General features: G+C 30.9%; 1 long non-coding RNA gene across 1 annotated transcript; it reads right to left on the reverse strand.

Annotated features, from left to right (window-relative positions):
* Window positions 1–12,205: 12,205 nt before the first annotated feature.
* On the reverse strand, window positions 12,206–13,008 carry LOC127286271 (uncharacterized). The gene is made up of 2 exons (XR_007843718.1): window positions 12,702–13,008; window positions 12,206–12,373 (listed from the first exon to the last, which is right to left on the reverse strand). It is a non-coding gene; the product is annotated as an uncharacterized LOC127286271 (long non-coding RNA).
* Window positions 13,009–14,307: the final 1,299 nt, after the last annotated feature.

Below are 14,307 nucleotides of genomic sequence, written 5' to 3' on the forward strand. Positions count from 1 at the left end.
CACCAATTTTTGAAAAATAAATCCAAACAGCACTAGGACCCATGTGCTTAATATTTAATTAAAAATAATGTCGTGCAACACAATGTACGAAAAATAATATATAACGTCCCGAAAACCGTTAGTCCACAGTTTCGTCATGCGTGTTTATCACGTGTCAGTTGTTTTTCATGTTGACAGAAAGTCGAGAAGTCGACCGACGAAGATCGACTTTCATCGACTTCGACCGAATCAAAGTCGACCGCGAAAAGTCGACTTTTTAGTATCGAAAGTCGACTTTCGACTAAAGTCGAAGTCGACTTTTCCATCCCTACCGTCTACTACTCCGTTGAGGAAATGGAGTTTTTGGAGGAGATGGCGCGGCCAGGTCGACCAAAAAAAGGAGTTTTAAGGGACACAACAATTGACAGGAAGGTCAGGTTAAGGCAGTTGAGAGGATTAAAGAAAGAAGTAAAGGAAAAATCTGGGACAATGATATCGATGTTTAATTCCTTGTTGTGAGTATTTTTTGTTGTCAATGTTATTATGGCATATAATCTTTTGTCTATATATATATATATTTTTTTTTTTAAGTTTTATATATATATATATAATTTCTTTTTTTTTAGTCGACCAGCTCGTCCCATAGGTTGTTTTTGTGGCAAATGCGAAATTTCTTTTCCTCCGGCCAAAAGGGCGCGAGTTTTTATGGAAATTGGTAAGCTCATACTTCAATTTGCTTCCTCGTGGAGGAAGCTATGTAGTCCTTTCGTTTATAAAATTTTTAAAAATGGTGAAAACAAATTTTCCTCTATATAGAAACATGTTATATGAGATCCTGATCAATTGTCCGGATGTATGTATGTGTGTGTATGTGTGTGTGGATAGTTTTTGTGAACACGATATCTTTAACAGGTTTTAATGGATTTGGATAAAATTTGGTAGGCTTATTTAACACATTAATCTCTCAAAAATGACGAGAGGATTTTTAAAAATACCCCCAAAAAAAATTTTAGCGTCTTTTTTCCAAAAAAATTTTATTAATTGAAAAAATTTTTAAATCGAAAAATTTAAGGTAATATATAATATAATCGTCTTCCTTATGTCAAGATGAATCGATTGATATATATAAAGTATAGATTTGATTAAAATTTAAAGAATTAATGAAAGTTAAAAAATCAAAAATTCTCATTTTAGCTAAAAAATGTTGTGTTTATTTAAATTCATGTTTATATATGAAATAAATTTATTCCCTGCATTGAAACAAATTGGTTGGTATATATAAAGTATAGATTTGATTTAAAATTTGAGAATTAATGAAAATTGAAAAATCGAAAATTCATATTTTAGCTAAAAAATTTTGTTTTTTTAAAATTCAAGTTGATGAATAAAATAATTGTATTTCTTGCATTAAAACGAATCGATTCGTATATATAAAGTTTATGTTACACTCAAAATTAATTAAAATTTTCTTTATTTTTCAAAAAATTTAATTAATTTAAAACATTTTTAACTGGAAATGTTTTAAATCAATCAATTGAATTGGACAAATTCATTGCTTCCTTCACGAGGAAGCGAATTTTTTGCTTCACACAATGAGGAAGCATAATTTTTATGAAATAAACATAAAGGACCCCCTCCTTGTTATTTTATTACTTATATATATATATTTATTTTGTTTGTTTTTTTTTGATATTTTTAATTATAATATGTTTTTGTTTACTATTTTTCCTTTTATGTTATAGACAAAGGAGAGGGACTCGACCGCTTAGCGTCAAAGCCAAGGGTCTGGCCCAGGGCCATGGTATGGCTACAGGAAGGAGCTGTGGAAATAATCAATCCACAAACTGGCCCTTCTTTCCAGCCACAACACAAAGATATATACATACATACAGAATCGCTGTATTAATAATTTCACTATTTATAATTTTCAATATATAGTTTTAGGCATATAGAATTTTGAATAATATTATTAGGTGTTGGATCCATCGATCTATCGATTTAATCGATGAATCCAACGCGAAACATTCGTTTTTAGTGTTAGGGAACTAGAATGCGCACGGAGATAGGTTCTGCGAGTACGCTATGGCAGCCATACACGGTGCGACAAGATGGCGAGTCTAGCTACTCGGCCGTCGCTTGGCATGAGAAGGAAGTCGTGGGACCCAGCGCGCGGGAGGCTAGCGGGAGGCGTGGGCCTCGCCACTCCTCCGCGCAACTTATACCCTCCTCCGTTCTCATGCTTGCCTGATACTCAAGGCTCGATTCGAAGCCTTTATTTTCGCTTTATTTATAATTATTTATTAGTATAAAAATTTTATATTAATATATTTCAATATGTTAGACTTAGTTTTACTATAATTGAAGCATTTTAAATATTTTAAAATAAATTTGTTAGTTAATGTTATATATATATATGATAACTAAAATTAGTTTATTTATTATTATTAATTTTATTTATTTGATTATATTTTCATGCAAACAAGCATATATAAACACATATAATAATTAATATATATGTGTTTACATAAATGCATTGTTTTATTGTTTATTAATTAATTAATTAATAGCAACTGATAATATAATAAAGCATGATATATGTATAATTTATTAATTATTAATGATTTAGTTTTTATTATTTTATATCTAGGTAAAATATATATATATGATTTATTCTTCATCATTTAATAGCAGTGTAAATTTTAAATTCAAATTATTTTGCCGCTATTCAATGATGAGTATTATAGGCATACGTGAATAAATGCTGGAGGTATTGGCAGTGGTGTTAATGGTTTGCATGCATCCAGCAGGCGGCCATCGCTGTGCAACATGCGCACTTGGAGAATAGCTTCACTCTCCGGTCGATGTATGTGATCGATGCGTAAGCTTTTAAGGCTGTTTTACGTTGCCGCTGCTGCGTCGTTCTACGTCTATAAAGGATGCTTCACAATGTTCTTGTTATTTTATAGTCTTAAAATTTTCAAAATTTTTCTGATTTTGATAACTGTCTTCCCTCCTTAGATTTCACATTGTCCTCAATGTGTGTTGAGGCCAAAATTGTTTGATATTTGAGGGGCTGATAGTAAAAATGGTTTAAAATAACATTGGGAGCAAAAGTGGGATAAGTGACTTGGGAGCAAAAACGGGTTAAAATGATTCGTGTAATTTATTGATAAATTCATTATATTAACGATTAAAAAATATTAACAATAGGAAAAAATGCATATTTTATTATAATTAATATTTTTTAATCGATAATATAATGAATTTATCAATAAATTACACGAATCATTTTAACCCGTTTTTGCTCCCAAGTCACTTATCCCACTTTTGCTCCCAATGTTTTTTTAAACCATTTTTACTATCAGCCCCTCATTTCTTGGTCTTTTATACGTTTGGTTGATTTTCTCTCCTTCTTCTTCTCATTGCTATAATTTTATAGCAAAAGTATAGGTTTTTCAGAACTATTATTGATATTATGAATATTAATAGCTTAAATGCTATTGATATGTATGTTGTGGCGTCATTTATTATTCCTAGGAATGGAATCTCCATCTGTGGAATAATTTTTTATTTTAGTTATTTTCTTTTACAATTAAATTTTAAAATAAAGAGGAAGGAAGAAGGCGACCGCCAAATCCCCTTCCTTCTTTTTCCTTCGTCTTTCTTTTAATTATTATTTTTTTTTTGATTATTTATTTTATTTTATATACAATTAATTATTTATTTTCAAAACATTTTGTTAATTCTATGATTATAATTATTATTTATACTAGATATAGTTTTATAATTTATTTTATATAAATAATGAATAAAATTTTTAAATAATTGAATATACATTAATGTTAGTGTGATTATATAGTTATTTAATGATCTTATTATTAAAATATTAATCAATAATTAACAAAATATTATGATAGCATACATGTTTAATATTGATAGTGTAATTAAACAGAAGATTATTATATAATAAGGATAATTATATTATATGACTATTATAGAATGATTACATATACAATAAGCAAAGTGATTATTGTTTAATTGTCATATTATTAAATATTATTTAATGCTTTTTTGTAGGGGATGGCAATTCCCAAAAATCATCAATTTCGTCATAGTTGTTTTCGTCTGGTTTTTGTGTATTATTTAGAAAACGTTTGTTTCGTATTACGCCGTGGCATTGCTCTTTTAAATGTCCCCTTGAATAACAAAGTTCGCAGCAATTTTCCCACTTATATACACTACCGTCCGAAATTGTGCGAACTCTGCTTTTTCAACAACTATAAAACTGTTCAAATCTTCAAAAATATTAAAACTAAAATTTTTTTCTCTTTATTTTATTAAAGTTAATAAAATTCTGAAAGAAATGACACCTTGACAAAGAGAATATGTTAATTTTTCAATTAGATATCTAAGAAAAACCCAATTTTCAATGTTTTTACTATTTTTTTTATTTCTCTGGCAAAAATTAATATTTTTAAACGTTCTTAGGCTCATTGAAATCGTATTTTGTTATGCAATTGAAATTATATAAAACAATTCATGTACACATTCTTCCCTAGCGTATGCAAACCGTGAAAGTTGGCTCATAAAATGTCAAAAAATTGTGATTAATATTTATATGACAAAAAATGATCAGTAAAATGTATAAATCTTAAATTTACTTACATAAATCAGAGAAGTTTAGAATGATATATTTACTTGATTTTTAAACATTATATTTTATTGTAGAATTAAATTTAAATTTTTTGACATTTTATGAGCCAACTTTCACGGTTTGCATACGCTAGGGGAGAATGTGTACATGAATTGTTTTATATAATTTCAATTGCATAACAAAATACGATTTCAATGAGCCTAAGAACGTTTAAAAATATTAATTTTTGCCAGAGAAATAAAAAAAATAGTAAAAACATTGAAAATTGGGTTTTTCTTAGATATCTAATTGAAAAATTAACATATTCTCTTTGTCAAGGTGTCATTTCTTTCAGAATTTTATTAACTTTAATAAAATAAAGAGAAAAAAATTTTAGTTTTAATATTTTTGAAGATTTGAACAGTTTTATAGATGTTGAAAAAGCAGAGTTCGCACAATTTCGGACGGTATTGTAATTTTAATTTTATTATTGTTGGTTTTTGTCTTGACATTACATATGTCGAATTGGTGGTCATTTTTGGTTTTTCTTCTTCACTAAAGTAGTAAATCTTATTTAAATGTTCTAGAATCTTTCGAGCTGCTGAATGCTCAGAGTCTCTAACTTTGCAACATCCGTCCCCTAATACAATGAAGGTATTATTATTTTTAGAGTCTGTCACAGTACACCTAACTTGCCAGGGTTTTTTATATGAAGGGCCTGTGCCCGGTTCTATAATATAAATGGGTTTATTAAGATTATATTCGGCAGTTAGTTCCTCAAGAATTCCCTTAGTGTAAGCAATTGATGAAATATCCCCTTTTGGGAAAATGAAAGCTCCAATTAATTCTCCTTGTAGAGGTGCAGTGAATAGGAATGATTCAGTCATCTAAAACAGGAAAATTATGTTATTAACCTATTCATAAGCAATTTTTAATTTATCTACATGTTTTTGAAACCTTTGTCCATCTTCATTTATTAATATTACATTATTTTTATCTAATATAGCCACAATTCTGTATGGACCATGATAACAAGGATCGAATTTTCTTTTCATTCCTTCTTTTATTACATAAGCGTTATCTCCTACTTTTCCTAAAAATGGTTTCATTAGTTTGTCATAATTTTCTTTTGATTTTAATTTAGCATTTATTAAATTATTTGCTGCTAAGATTCGAATTTCATTTAATCTGGTTATTAATTCTGATAAGTATGAGCCATATGTTTCTAGTTTTTCTTGTTCAGGAAATGAGCTAGGAGTACGGGCTATTTTACCGAAATCTAACTCATATAGAGTGAAATTAGTAGCTTCATGTACTGAAGTATTATATGCAAACATAGCAAAAGGAAGTAGTCTATCCCAATCATCATAATCTTTAGCATATTGTTTTATATAATCTGCTAAAACAGCGTGACTTCGTTCTAAAGATCCATTTGTTTGAGGCCTATAACCTGATGTTGTGACTTGTTGTACTTCAAATAATTTTGATAATTTAGACATTAACTTTCCTATAAATGAGGTGCCTTTGTCAGTTAATATTACTTTTGGTGCTCCATATACTGAAAATAATTCTTTTGCCACAGTATGAGCGATTGTGGTTGCAGAAATATCAGGTATTGCAACAGCTATGCAGTATTTAGATAAATGATCTTGCATAGTTAGGATATGACAATTTCCATCTGGGGTTGTTGGTAATTTACCTACAGTGTCAAGAGAAACATTATCAAAAACGTCTAAAGGAGTATCAGTAATAAGCATTGGTTCTCGGGTTTTAATACGTACAAGTTTTTGAGATTGGCATGTTATACATTTTCTTACAAATTCCGTTATTTCATCTTTCATTCGAGGCCAATAAAATCTTTCTCTTATTCTTCTATATGTTTTTGTAATGCCTTTATGTCCTGCTATTTTGCTTTTGTGGTATTCGCTGATAATATCGTTTCTAATTTCTTCTTTAGGTACTACAACTTGTCCATGACAAATAGTAATTTTAATGTTACTGTTTTCAAAAATAGAATTGATTATTTGCATTAACTCTCCTCTAGGTAATTCATCGGTAAAGTCTCCATGCCTAGATATTCTTATTTCTTCTGTTTTTTCGTGGTAAAGAAGACTTTTTAAATTACGTATTCCTGCAATGATATCTTCTTTTATTAAAGGATCAACATGATTTTCTTTTATTATTAAGGTGTAAATTTTGTATTTTCCTCGTGGCGTTACAAATATTTGTCCTTTAATAGGATTTTTAGATTTCATTTCTTCGGGATCTATTACTCCTATATCTATTAAAAGTCTACTTATAGGTGAAATGAATTCGCAATCTGCTGACAAGAAATGAATATAATTACTTCGATTATATGTTAGGTTTTCTCTGCTGCTCGTTATATTAGAATTTCTTTCTTTTATTTTGGAATAATTTATAGGTATTTCTGGAGGAATACTTGATAATGATGTTTTAATTTTCGATTTATTACATGTTTTCTTCGTTTCTTCCTTTTCTTCTACTTCTATAATTTCCTCCTCAGAATCTGTTTCTTTATTTGAATTATAATAAGGTGTAGATACTGCCGTAGGGTTGTTGAATTGCATTGGTGTGTTTATTTCCTGTAAATATGGTTTGAAAGTTACTTTTCTTTTTTTAAACTTTCTTTTTCTTCGTTTCAGTGGCGTTTGAAAGTACATCTCTTCTATTATGTCTTCATTATTAGTTGAATCTTCATATTCTGAGTCATAAATTTCTAATTCTTCTTGATTCATGTCGTCCTTTTCTGAGTCAGAATTTTGGAGTATTTCTTGTTTATTGTCCTGCCATATGGATTCACCTTTAGCATAATCCCAGTAGAAATCTAGTTTTTCTGAAAATTCAGCATGATCTCCTGTAATACATTCATTAGCTGCTTTGTGTATAGCTTCATCATCATCTCCATCGGAATTAGTTCGACAATTTCTGGGTGATAAAGAGGTATCTGCTAACCAATCTTTATGCTGTGCTAAAGAATCATTAAATCGTGATATCGATTGTTCTAAATTTTCTGCAATTTTGGTTTTAGTTAATTGTAATGCATTTCTTTCTTCTACTTCAGAACTTTCTTCAGTTATATTTATTGGTGGGTCTATGTTAGTTATGAGCTCCATTTCTTGCTGTAGAATCAAATCATTTTTCATAGGTAATTCTGGAGGTGCACTTTTTGGTCCAGGGGGAAGTTTTAATGCAGCTGGTGGAAGTTTTAAACTAGGGAGTATACTTCTACTAGCCTTTTGAACAGGAGGATTAATGCTTTCAAAATCAACGTCCTCGGAATTCTCACTTTCCGTTGGTTTTTCTATTAATTTTGTTCTGGTTTGTGTTGCCCTTCTTGTTGATACTCTTGAGGCAATTGTGCTTAGGTCTAAAGTTTTTGGAGGTTTTAATATCGATTTTGGCTTAAATGTTTTTAATTCCTTTTCACTTTCACTTCCTGTAGCAACAGATGTTGGAGGTGGTTTTATTTTTGAATTTTGTCCAGTTTTGCTTCTTGTGACAATAGATGTTGGAGGTGGTTTTATTTTTGGTTTTGGATTTATTGTTTGTTTGTTCATTAATATTTTGAATTGTGTATGTTCGGTTTCAAGTGGTTTTTCTTCTTTTGTGTAGACATTTCTAGATAAGGCATCTGCGTTAGTGTTTAATTTACCTGATTTATGTTTAAATTCGTATAAATAGTCTCGCAATTTTAATCTCCACCTTATTAATCTTTGTCCTGGGTCTTTAATGGTGTGTATCCATCTTAAAGGTTCATGATCGCTGACCAAAGTGAATTTCTTTCCATATATATACGGTCTAAAATAATGCACAGCATATAGAACTGCTAGACATTCCTTTTCTGTTGTTGAGTAATTTATTTCAGGCGCAGTTAATACTCGAGAAAGATAGGCAATAGGTAGATCAAATCCATCTTTTTCTTGACTTAATACAGCTCCTATAGCGAAATCTGAAGCGTCTGTTGTCAATGTGAAAGGCTTATCGTAATCAGGATATTGTAAAATGGGTGCCTTACACAATGCTGCTCTTAATTCTTTAAAGCTGTTATCTTGTTATTTGTTCCATTCCAATTTTACATCCCTTTTTAATAAATTAGAAAGAGGTTTAGCCTTTCCTGAAAAGTCTTTTATGAATCTCCTGTAGTATCCTGCTAATGCTAAAAATTGTTTCACATTTCTTGGTGTTTTTGGTATTGGAAAATTTGCTACAGCTTCAATTGTTTTTGGATTAGGTTTTACTCCTTCATTACTAATTATGTGTCCTAAATAAGCAACTTCTTTGAATAAAAACTCACATTTTTCTGGTTGTAAAGATAAATTTGCATCCTTTAATCTTTGCAATAATCTTCGAATCTTTTTACCATGTTCTTCCAAGTCTTTAGCAAAAATCACAATATCATCTAAGTAAACAAATAGTTCTACACCTTGTAAACCTAATAATACTTGGTCCATTAGTCTCTGGAATGTTGCTGGCGAATTCTTTAGTCCCATGGGCATTCTGATATATTCGTAATGTCCATGCGTTGTGGAGAATGCCGTTTTCGACCTATCTTTTGGATCTAACTCAATTTGGTGAAATCCGCTAGCTAAATCAAAAACTGAAAAGTATTGGGCATTGCCCAAATTTTCGACTATTGAAATAATGCTGCGTAGCGGATAAAAGTCGCCCACAGTCTTCTCATTTAGAGCTCTGAAGTCTATTACTATCCGCCATTTTTTCTTTCCAGTTCCATCTATTTTCTTCGGTACTATTAACAATGGTGAGTTATATGGAGAGTTTGAAGGTCCTATAGCACCTTCTGTTATCATTCTATCGATTACTTTATCAATTTCTTCTTTCTGCGATGGTGAAAATCTATATTGTTTAGTGTGTATCATTAGTGTGTATTTTGTGTTGTACTAAATGTGTAGGTGTTAACTGTTCACCAGGAAGATGAAAACTTTCTGGAAACTCATTTATGATTTCTATTACGTGTTGTTTTTCTTCGTCATTTAGGTGTTCTAGCCTTAAATTTTCAATTACAGCTGAAGCTCTATCTTCAGGAGGTATAAACTCATCATCTGTTTCATATTCGTCTGAATCTTCGCCCGGTAGTTTGTAGAATTCAAAGGGTATTAATTCTTGTGGAGGTATTTCAACTTCGATATCTTCCGATGTGGTGTTAATTGCAAAAATATGACATGTTCCATCGTTATTTGTTACTATTGCTTCGCCTATTAATAATCCATCTGTAGTTTTTACTAATAGCAGGTATCCTTGTTTTAAATTAGTATTTAAAACCTTAACAGGTATTATCTGTTTAGTTCTGGCTTTGATTATTAAATTTGGGGTTTTTATGATTTTATTATTAATTAAATTTTCTCTTACTAGGGATGATTCTGTATCGGTAAATAATATTGGTTTTATAGGATTAGAAGCTGTTACAAGTGTATTATGCCAGAAGGATATTTCTACCTTTTCTTGTCGAAGATATTCCCTTCCTAATATACCATCTGATTCTATAGGAAAATCGGAAGGTACTACTTGAAAAGTAATTAATTTGGAATCTATTTCTATTTTTACGGTTCCTAAAGTGGATGTCTTTATAGGAGTTATTCCAGTTATTTGTATTGCTTCATCCTGTTTGACTTCTAAATCTGGTTGTAGTACACATAATTTAATTAGATTTACATCTGCTCCAGTATCTACTAATAAAAGTGCTGTTGTTTCCAAGAAACTAGGGGAATTTATGGTGATTACGGGGGATTCTCGATTATTTTTGGCGTGCAAGATTGTTCCATTTTTCTCAAAATTCTCACGCTTGTAGGACGCTCCTTTTGTTCCACACTCGTCGTCGCGTCCGTTCGTCGAGGGGTGTTGGAGTTTAAATGATCCTTTTCAGAAGGTTTAGGAGATTGCGCACGAGGGGGCGTTCTATTCCCTTCGTATGGTTTATCGTTGTGCATTTGTGGTAATGAAGAATGAGGAAAATAAGGGTAAGGATTATAAGGAACATATGCATTTGGAGGATAATGATTTGGGTGTTGAAAGTATGGTTGTTGATGACTGGTAGATGGTTGGTATGGTTGATATGGATTTTTCAATATACCAAAAGGAATAGGAGATTGAGCATGATGTCTCATTGCTTCATTTGGATGAGCAAATCGTACTCTAGGACTAGGGCTTCGTTCTCTGGAACCATAGTCACTTGATTGAGAATTTCGTGAATAATGATATGCATTATATTCCGCTTTATGATACTGATGTCGCGTTTCAAATTCCAAAGCAAATTTTAATGCTTCTTCAATGGTTGTAGGATTTCTAGCTTCTAGAATACTAGACATACCATCTGGTAAACCTCGGGTGAATGCTTCTAATGCACATTCAACTAAGGGTTCCATCATAGTGTTTGATCTTTCGACACCATATTTATCTTGAAGAGCAGCCTTAGCTCCTACCATCAAAAGCAATATTTTGTCGTAAAACTCACTAACGTTATCATTTCGGCCCATACGAATTGTAGATATTTCTTGTAGATACCATGTATATGACTTGCGATGAGCAAATCTTTGTTTTAAATGTTGGACTAGTTCGTCTATGGTATTAAAATTCGGGACGCATGAAAATGCACCACCTGCCATTTGTCGGAATAGTCATTTAACAGAAAGGCAAATATTAGAAACGCCAATTAACGTAATTGTCATTTGACTGAATTGCCATATAACAGAAATGCCACTTAACGGAGTCGCTACTTAACCAATGTGTCAAATAACAGAAATGTCACATAACCAAAATGACAAGTAACCGAAATGTCAATTAACAGAAATGTTATTTGACAGAAACAACAATCAACGGAAAAGACGCTTAACCGAACTGCCAGCTAATAAGAACGTTAGGTTACGAAAATGACACATAACCAAATTGTCATTTAACGGGACTGCCATTTAACAGTTTTGACATTTAACGAAATTAACAGTTAACAGCACAGTCAGTTAACACAATTGGCATTAAACGAAATTGACATATAACTCAATTGTCAGTTAACAGGATTGTCAACTATCAGTCTTGACATTCAAAAGAATTGACATTTCACGAATTTATCATTTAACGGAATTGTCAGTAAACGAAATTGTCATTTAACATAATTGTCAGTTAACGTAATTGTCATTTACCAGAATTGTCAATTAACGGAATTGTCATTTAATAAAATTAAAATTTAACAGAATAGTTGCCTAACGGAATTACCAGTTAACAGCGATATCAGTTAACAGAAATGCCATCCAACGGAATTATCATTGAACGGAATTGTCAATTAACGAAATTGTCATTGAACGTAATTGTCATTTAACAGAATTGCTAGTTAACATAATTGTCAGTTAACAGTAATGTCAGTTAACGTAATAGTCATTTAACGGAATTAACATTTAACGGAATTGTCATTGACTGGAATTATCAGTTAACAGCAATGTCAGTTATCGGAATTGACATTTAACAAAATTTTCAGTTAACACTATTGTCGCTTAAGGGGGGAACACCAGTTGTAACTCAAAAAATAATGCTTTTTTCAAGAATATTTTCCAAAAGAACAATGAATCTTTTTAAAGAATACTATTTATTAGTTAAAAGTACATGTAAAAAGCTGTAATTTAAAAGAAAAAAAAAATTTTTTTAACAAAAACTTTTGGAGATATGAGCCATTGAAGTGGCGTCTTAAGAAAAAAGGCGAATTGCGGTGACCAGCATTCTGCAAGTATACTTCGTCTGAAATACAAAAATGAAATTGATTTACATTTATTATAAGATTATCTAGTTCGTGATCGAAGGATTTAAAAAAAAAAAAAAATTTGACAAAATGGCGACCTGTCAAAGTCAAAAGTATGATTTTCGTTAAAAAAATACGGTCGATTTTCAGCTATATAAAAAAAAGTTTTGATTAAAAAAAAAAATCCTTCGATCACGAACTAGACTTATATGTGTAAATGAAGCACACTAAATTTTAAATAAATCGGTTTAATGGTATTCGAGTAATCGTGGTCACCGACTTGGAAAATGTCATTTTGAGAAAAACGCATTAAAAGTTTCAACTTACTTTTTTTTGTTCAGAAGAAATTTTGTTTCTAAGTTACAAAGAGTCATCGATTCCTGGACCATATAATAACTCTTCCGCAGTGGTTGCCGTTTCTAAATCATAGGAAAAGGCCATCTGTCGTTAGGGTCAGGTATGGCTGGCCACCTTGTATGAAGCCACGGGACGCGCCGCTGCAGTGTTCTGTATATCTCATTTATTTTTCACCGGATCAACTTTGAAATTTACAGACACATTTCTAAATATGTATACTTTAAGAAAATGCACCAAAAAAAAAATCGATATTTCGAAAGTTACAACTGGTGTTCCCCCCTTAACGGAATTGTCGTTAAACGGAATTGTCATTTAACAGAATTGCTAGTTAACTGAATTGCCAGTAAACGGAATAGACATTTAACAGAATTGTCGTTTAACGGAATTGTCATTTAATGGATTTGTCAGTTAACCGAATTATCAACTAACGGAATTATTAATCAACGGAATTGATATTTAACGAAATTGTTTTTTAACGGAAATGTCATTTAACGGAATTGACATTTAACGGATTTATCATTTAACAAAAATGTCTTTTAACGGATTTGAAACTTAACGGATAATATTTTATTATGTGAGTTTACTCTCTATCGAATCTATAGTTTTAGTTTTGTTATAAAATCGCGCGAAATTTAAATGTATCTATAGATTTGATAGAGTGTAAACTCACATACTAAAATAGTGTCTGTTAAGTGACAAATCCGTTAAAAGCCATTTCTGTTAAATGACAAATCCGCTAAATAACAAATCCGTTAAAAGACAATTCCGTTAATGGACAAATCCGTTAACTGTGAAATCCGTTAAATGGCAATTCAGTTAATTGTCAAATCCGTTAAAAGACAATTTCGTTAAATGACAAATCTGTTAAATGTCAAATCCGTTAAAAGACATTTCTGTTAAATGACAAATCCGTTAAATGGCAAATCCGCTAAATGACAAATCCGTTAAAAGACAATTTCGTTAAATGACAAATCTGTTAAATGTCAAATCCGTTAATTGACAATTCCGTTAAATGAGAATCCCGTTAATTGACATATTCGTTAAATGACATTACCGTTAACTGACATTGCTGTTAACTGACACTTGCGTTAAATGTCAAATCCGTTAAATGACAATTCTGTTCAATGGCAAGTCCGTTAAATGACAAATTGGTTACATGACTATATTGTTAAATAACGATTTCGTTATATGTAAATTCTGTTAAATGACATTTTTGATAAATGACAATGCCGTTAAATGTCAATTCCGTTAAATGACATTTCCGTTAAAAGAAAATTTCGTTGAATGTCAATTCCGTTAATTGATAATTCCGTTAGTTGATAATTCGGTTAACTGACAATTCCATTAAATGACAATTCCGTTAAACGACAATTCTGTTAAATGTCTATTCCGTTTACTGGCAATTCAGTTAACCGGTAATTCCGTTAAATGACAATTCCGTTTAACTACAATTCCGTTAAACGACAATAGCGTTAACTGTCAATTTTGTTAAATGTCAATTCCGATAACTGACATTGCTGTTAACTGATAATTCCAGTCAATGACAATTTCGTTAAATGTTAAATCCGTTAAATGA

The sequence above is a fragment of the Leptopilina boulardi genome, unplaced genomic scaffold (genome assembly GCF_019393585.1).
Source record: "Leptopilina boulardi isolate dan_hultmark-lab unplaced genomic scaffold, ZJU_Lbou_2.1 LbouV2_351, whole genome shotgun sequence".
Lineage (NCBI taxonomy): Eukaryota > Metazoa > Arthropoda > Insecta > Hymenoptera > Figitidae > Leptopilina > Leptopilina boulardi.